We start from the raw sequence: 7500 nt of genomic DNA, 5'->3' as shown, positions 1-7500 counted from the left end.
TATGATATTATGTTCATGCTCTACTAATCTATCATGCAGTCTTCACTGACTACCGACTAAAACACCCCCTGGAAAATTTGCGCCTATACTTATGTTCAAAATGGGTAGACGGCACCCTTTTTTAAATAGCTGAACAGCAACGTTACATCAGCCAATACCTTCACGCACCTGGGTAGTTCGATTAAAGATGTTAAAGCATCGAATACTACCCTGCGCCACTCTAGTGCTGATGACAGCCAGGTCTCGCGTGTTGAGGACGTTGAATGCAAGAAGATCCTGTGCGGACTTCTTACACCAAATACCTCGCCAGTTGAGAGTGACTGTCATCACCTTTACTTCCCTTTCCCCTACTTGAGTCTCTTCTCCCTCTCTTATTGTGTGTGTGTGTGTTGAATTGTGTCCCTCCCTTGTACTTCCTCTTTTTACTTGCTCCAGGAAGTCTCTCCCACTATACTTACTGGTCTTGGTGCGATGAGGCCCTATGAGATTGACAGCGTCGGTGTTGACCTGAGCGTCAAGAACAAGAATAGATTGATCCTTGGTGGCAACAAGATCAGGTTTCAGGACATGACCGCTAGGCATTTGATAAGAGGGTTCTGTAAGAGTGGTAAAACCACGGTTACAGAGACTCCTCTTAATATAGCCAACGATATTGTCATGCCTGTTGATCCGGGCAGCGTGTGTTCGGTGGCATCTCTGGACTATGTGATTGGTGGTTTCAGGTTCTCCGCATCCAGCTCGACACCTTCTGTCAAGCTGTGCTCTTCCCCTTGAGGTCCTTGACCTCGCAGGTAAAGCGTTGATGCGAAGCCTGATGCAATTCACGAAGTCCTTCCCGCTCAGCAGCTTTGTGGGTTCCCTCACCCACCGGTGCGCCTGCGGAACATGCCCCGCTTCCCTAAGACCAACTCCATCCACCTGACCATACAACTTGTTGCTCCAATACTGATCAATCTGATTTCTTGTCCCCAGAATCTGTCCATCAACCGTCAATCTTCTTTCAACTCTATCATACTCGGTCGCTATAAAAGTGTTTGCAATGACCACTTGCTCGAGGCACGGCAGTTTAAGCGAGTCCAAACGCTGCTTCCTGAGCCATGGAGCAATCCATCGAACAGATGGAATGCCCAATCCTCCATGGCTCACCGGAGCATGAAAAAATGCAACCGGCACATCGTGTGGTAGGCGTAGCCATGCCCGGACCGCATTGCGTATGATCCTATCTGTTTTATTCAGAGCACCGATCATAACACTGCCAAGAGCAAGTTTATGATAAAGTTGTGGTATTAGGACAGTTCTAAGTGCGTGAAGCCTTTGTTGAGGTTTGAGTGGTGCCTTCCGTACATTTTCCAATCTGGGGCCCAATTCCTTATATGGATAGCACTTGCACCGACCATCGGCCGTGAAGTTGATTCCCAAGTAGGTCCAATCGTCTGTTCTCTTTAATGCTGGGATTGGCCTATCCGCGATGTAAAACGTGCGCCGGTCATTTACCATTGTTACCTTGTCTTTGCCACGAACTTCTATGCTTACTGTCAAGCATTTTGCACTATTAAGTGACATCCCACACATTCCTAAGAATGTGTGGGTGGTATCTAACAATTCTTTTAATCCTCGCGGCGTTTCTGCCAAAAGGACAAGGTCATCCGCAAATGCCATTGCATTGAGTCTTACATCCCCAAGGGAAGTTCCAACTTCAGCAGGCAGGGAGCCCAATAATCTGTTAACCACAATGTTAAAGATTACGGGTGACAAAGGATCACCTTGTTTGACTCCCCGTCCTGGGTGCACATCGCTACTAATCCACCCATCACCACAAAGATGTGTTGTTGATTCTGCGTACATATTCCCGATGTAATCGCAGAATCCCGTGGGCAAGCCATATGATCTCAGAGTCCCCAGTATAGCACTGTGGGAAACGGAGTCAAATGCCTTACTCACGTCAACTAGAGCCATGAACAATGGTGCTTTGCGATCATGATGATCCCGCAGCAACATGTCCATTAGCATGGCATTGTCGGTGCATCCATCCACTCCACTAATGAATGCCCGCTGACGAGAATCAAATTTAAAATGTTTCAAGAGTCTTCTCGCCAGTAGACCATGCAAGTGCCGGCTCAAAACCGAAGGAACTGTGATGGGACGGAAATCACCTGGGCCGCAAGAACCGGTCTTTTTCGGGATAAAGATGGTTCTTGACCTACGCGCAAACGTAGGTAGTCGACCACACCACATGATAATATTAAATATCATCATGAGTGCGTCCTGTCCTATCGCATTGAGTTGCCTCGCCGTGATACAATCAGGACCAGGAGATGTAGCATTGCTAAGCCTTGATGACAGAACGTCATCAACGGTAATTGGACTCCATAATGCCAACCACTCTTGCCTCTCTAGCCTTTCGTCAGGGGGCGATGAGGTGTTCGACTGTTCCATGATTGCCCTCCAGTACGGTTCCATCACTTCTCGTCCTGGTGGATTCGAAGCGATGGGCCCCTCCAAAATGGATTTGATGCATCTACCTTGGTGCTTTTTAAAATTTCTCTGCGTGAGAGCATACTCTTTTCGCCTCTGCCGCCGTCTGCTATGGGTTGCACAATTAGCAGGACGGGCGACAGGGACTCGAGGATGCTCTCGCCAAGGCAAATGCTCCCTAAGGAGTGCTGTTAGACAGATCATGGTTTCCTCTTTGCCTCGAGTATGAGCTTCGCAAGCAAGCGAGTATAGATGGCCACTTAAATTGTGTGGGTTTCTCGGAGGCCTTTGGAGAATATACTCAATGAACCCCCCATCAGTGTCGCCACTGTGAGGTAGATCATCCATGTCACCCGCAACAATGACAGGATGTCCATCCGGTTCATTGGTATATTCCCTAACGAAGTTCCTATATGCCGTTTTCTGTCGGATCTTCTTTATGGCCTCCAGTGACCTGTTGTCGAAGAGGGCAGCAAGTTCCACATTTATGAAACGTACACCCCTCCTAGACAACTCTACCTCTTTTCTTGCAAGGATTCTTAACTCTTCCTCTGACCATCGCACTTTACTCTCAGGTTGCCGTGCCAACCTCTCCTCATCCAATTCATTTGGATGGGCTTTCTTCTCATGCACACCACGACCAGTTTTGGTGCCGAAAACACGTGCACAAAATCTGCACTCATGAATCTGGGCTGTATCAGATTCGTTTTCCAATTCTACACACACACATTCCCTTCTGCCACAGGCTAAACAGCGGTTGCTCTGGGGCGGAACAGAGCCAACCGGAGAACCCCTGGTATCAAGGGGGTTCAAGCCGCCAGTAGTAATGGCTGTAATATTACTACTGTTGTTGCGGCTGGAGCCCACGCCAACGCCCGTGCGACTCCTGGTGCGATTAGCTATTGCTGATGCACCGTTGCTGTTCATTGTCAGCTGTTGGGCACTACCAGTGGGCAGTACCCTGGGGTTATCCGACTCCCCCGATATATTTTGGTTATTATTTAACATGACAGCTGTATTGATAAGATTAAGAGAGTCATAGTTACTCCCGCCGTTAACCAGCGCTTAAATGAATTTCTTCACTTTGACATTCATAGCACTGGGCAGAAATCACATTGTGTCAACACCCGTTAGGGCCATCACAATGCTTTGTTTTAATTAGACAGTCGGATTCCCCAAGTCCGTGCCAGTTCTGAATTGATTGTTAATTGATAACCGTTATAAAATATATGATAATATAATTAAAAAATTATATTACCAGTATATTATTAGCAAGAATGTTCCACAACTGGTTATGTAGCTTCTATCCGGGGAACAAAAATATTATAAAATAAATTTTATAATAAATTCTATTTACCCAGAACGAGTACATGCACCACTTTATTGTTTCCCATTCAAGCCCGATTATCTCAATCTTCAGAGCCAATCCTTATCCCGAAGTTACGGATCTAATTTGCCGACTTCCCTTACCTACATTATTCTATCGACTAGAGACTCTTCACCTTGGAGACCAGCTGCGGATATTGGTACGGCCTGTTGAGAAGTTTGCGTGGCCCAATCATAGATTTTCAAGGTCCGAGGAGAAAATATCGACACAGCAGTAAATGCCATGCTCTTCTAGTTCATCTACCATATCTCTCTTCGAAAGATTTCCATGGTAGTACAACTATAAAACAGAAAAGAAAACTCTTCCGATACCTCTCGACGGCTTCTCTATGATTGTTTCTGTTACCAGGATGATCATAATGACCATATTTATTACAAACGTATACTCAACAGGTTACGGAATTGGAACCGTATTCCCTTTCGCTTATTTAATTTAAGGTATTTTATATTATCAATGGGGATAAAACCTTAAATTTTGTTCGGCTTTCGCCTTAAGCTTAGGACCGACTAACTCGTGATCAACCACTGTTCACACGAAACCCTTCTCCACTTCAGTCCTCCAAGGTCTCATTCGATTATTTGCTACTACCACCAAGATCTGTACCAATGGCAGCTCCACACATCCTTACGGAAGATGCTTCTACGCTACCATTGTACCCACCTACTTGTTAATGTTTCTAAATTTATATACATTAATAATGTAATATAAATCATTTACATTAACAGTGACGTATAGGTATACAACTTAAGCGCCATCCATTTTAAGGGCTAGTTGCTTCGGCAGGTGAGTTGTTACACACTCCTTAGCGGATTACGACTTCCATGTCCACCGTCCTGCTGTTTTAAGCAAGCAACGCCTTTCATGGTATCTGCATGAGTTGTTAATTTAGGCACCGTAACGTCACGTTTGGTTCATCCCACAGCGCCAGTTCTGCTTACCAAAAGTGGCCCACTGGGCACAATATATCATAACCTAAAACTTCATTCAAGAAAGTTTAGGTTCTTACCCATTTAAAGTTTGAGAATAGGTTAAGGTCGTTTCGGCCCTAAGGCCTCTAATCATTCGCTTTACCAGATAAGATTATTTTATATAATATTTTTATGCACCAGCTATCCTGAGGGAAACTTCGGTGGGAACCAGCTACTAGATAGTTCGATAGGTCTTTCGCCCCTATACCCAATTCTGACAATCGATTTGCACGTCAGAACTGTTTCGGTCTTCCATCAGGGTTTCCCCTGACTTCTACCTGATCAGGTATAGTTCACCATCTTTCGGGTCACAGCATATATGCTCAAGGTACGTTCTAGTTAGAGGTATAAAAAATAATTAAAAATTATTTATATACATAACTATATAGAACGCCCCAGGATTGATATTATATATATAAAATTATATATATAATTTAATCCCATATTAACAGTTAAGTTAATTACGCCTTTAGATTTTATTTAAAATAAAATCTAATTACTTGCACACATGTTAGACTCCTTGGTCCGTGTTTCAAGACGGGTCCCGAAGGTATCCTAAATCTATAGCATTGCTAATCATATTAATGCATATAATAATTATATTAATATATAAATTAATATAATATTATAAAATTATAATAATATATAATTTACGCATTATATTGATTTTTTATCTGTCAATTATTTATCCGATAATATTTAAATTATATTATATAGAAAATAAATTTTCATATATAAAATAAACTTTTTAAATATATCTTATGATAAATATATATTTATTAACAGATTGCAATGTCCATATATGAAAAAATTGCACACCATCATTATTATATAATTATATAATATTTATAATGTTGAATTTTTCATATTTCATGGATGTTTAGGTTCATCGGGCTTAACCTCTAAACAGTTTCACGTACTATTTAACTCTCTATTCAGAGTTCTTTTCAACTTTCCCTCACGGTACTTGTTTGCTATCGGTCTCATGGTTATATTTAGTTTTAGATGGAGTTTACCACCCACTTAGTGCTGCACTATCAAGCAACACGACTCTTTGGAAATATCTTCTAATAATCATTAACGTCATACGGGCCTAGCACCCTCTATGGGTAAATGGCCTCGTTTAAGAAGGACTTAGACTGTTAATTTCTCATATTAGAATATAGATATTCCATACACTACATCGGATATTTGTATAAACAAAATCCTTTAGTGCTGAACTAGTTTCTTTTCGCTCGCCGCTACTAAGAAAATCCTAGTTAGTTTCTTTTCCTCCCCTAACTAATATGCTTAAATTCAGGGGGTAGTCTCATATGAGTTGAGGTTGTTTTTAAGAATATTTTTAATTTTTCTTTTTAGTTGAAAACTAAATATATATAAGTTACTGTATTGTTTATATTATAAATAATATAATTTTATATAAGTTTTCCTCTTTAATGTATTAATACTAATTTATTAATACTAGGATATACTTATTTTTTTATTATATTTTATAATATAAGTAAAATATATATAATTGAATTTTAATATTATGGTATTCCTACCAGTAATATATCATGTGCTATAAATAATATAATTTAAAATTATATTATAAGCAACTTTATTAAATTATTCTTACAACCCTCAACCATATGTAGTCCATGCAGTATTAAATTTTTTAATAAATTTATATACTCTGTAGCATGGACTGCAATATGCGTTCAAAATGTCGATGTTCATGTGTCCTGCAGTTCACACGATGACGCACAGTTAGCTGCGTTCTTCATCGACCCATGAGCCAAGTGATCCACCGTTTAGAGTTTTATAAAATTTTTTTTTTATTTTCGTCAGATATATATCGATAATATATATACATTCTAAAACATATTAAAATATATAAATAATATAATCTATGTGCTGCGAATGTCTCTAACTTTCCTTTTATCCGTATCCCAACTGTTTTATACAAGAAAAGTTATTACCATAATATATGGACAACAACGTAAGAATATATTTTTATATATTTTCTATATTATAAATGATCGTATATTGTTTTATTTAAAATACTTCCATATTATATAATTAATATAATGATTTTTATTTTTTTTATATTATATTATTTCAGGGGGGATACACTTTGATACTATTAATGTTATATATTTGCAATAAATATATAACAGTATCAGATACATATATTTATTAAAATATACATATCGTATCCAATAAAGGTCGAATAAATGATATAATCATTAATTCTAGAGTTTCATGGACATTTTGACACCTCTTCGTTTTAAAAATCATTATTTAATATATAAAATTTCCATATTTATAAATATAATATAGATATTTATAATATTTTATTATATTAGAATATAATCTCATTATTATTTCTAATAATGGTTATACAAATATAATATCATTACTACTATATTAGATTATAATCGCATTATAAATAATGGTTATACAAATATAGTAGTTTTAGTGTTATTTGCTACATTAATATTTACTAATCATTCCTTACCTTACCATATCACACTCGATACTCAGATGGTTACTTTTATTATAAATGATCGTATATTGTTTTATTTAAAATACTTCCATATTATATAATTAATATAATGATTTTTATTTTTTTTATATGTGGCCTTTTTATATATTTTGGTGCCTTGTTTTGGTTTTACTTTGCGATTT

At 38.6% G+C, this 7500-nt stretch overlaps 2 pseudogenes; both read right to left on the bottom strand.

The window, feature by feature from the left end:
- The window catches only part of LOC129615995 (large subunit ribosomal RNA), a 7649-nt pseudogene extending 1492 nt beyond the window's left edge, over positions 1-6157 (bottom strand).
- A 290-nt stretch (positions 6158-6447) lies between these two features.
- On the bottom strand, positions 6448-6631 carry LOC129615973 (5.8S ribosomal RNA; annotated as a pseudogene).
- Between the last annotated feature and the right edge of the window lie 869 nt (positions 6632-7500).

The sequence above is a fragment of the Condylostylus longicornis genome, unplaced genomic scaffold (assembly GCF_029603195.1).
Source record: "Condylostylus longicornis isolate FDR11 unplaced genomic scaffold, ASM2960319v2 ptg000156l, whole genome shotgun sequence".
Lineage (NCBI taxonomy): Eukaryota > Metazoa > Arthropoda > Insecta > Diptera > Dolichopodidae > Condylostylus > Condylostylus longicornis.
The sequence above is the reverse complement of the archived record's forward strand: the minus strand, read 5'-3'. Positions and strand labels throughout refer to the sequence as shown.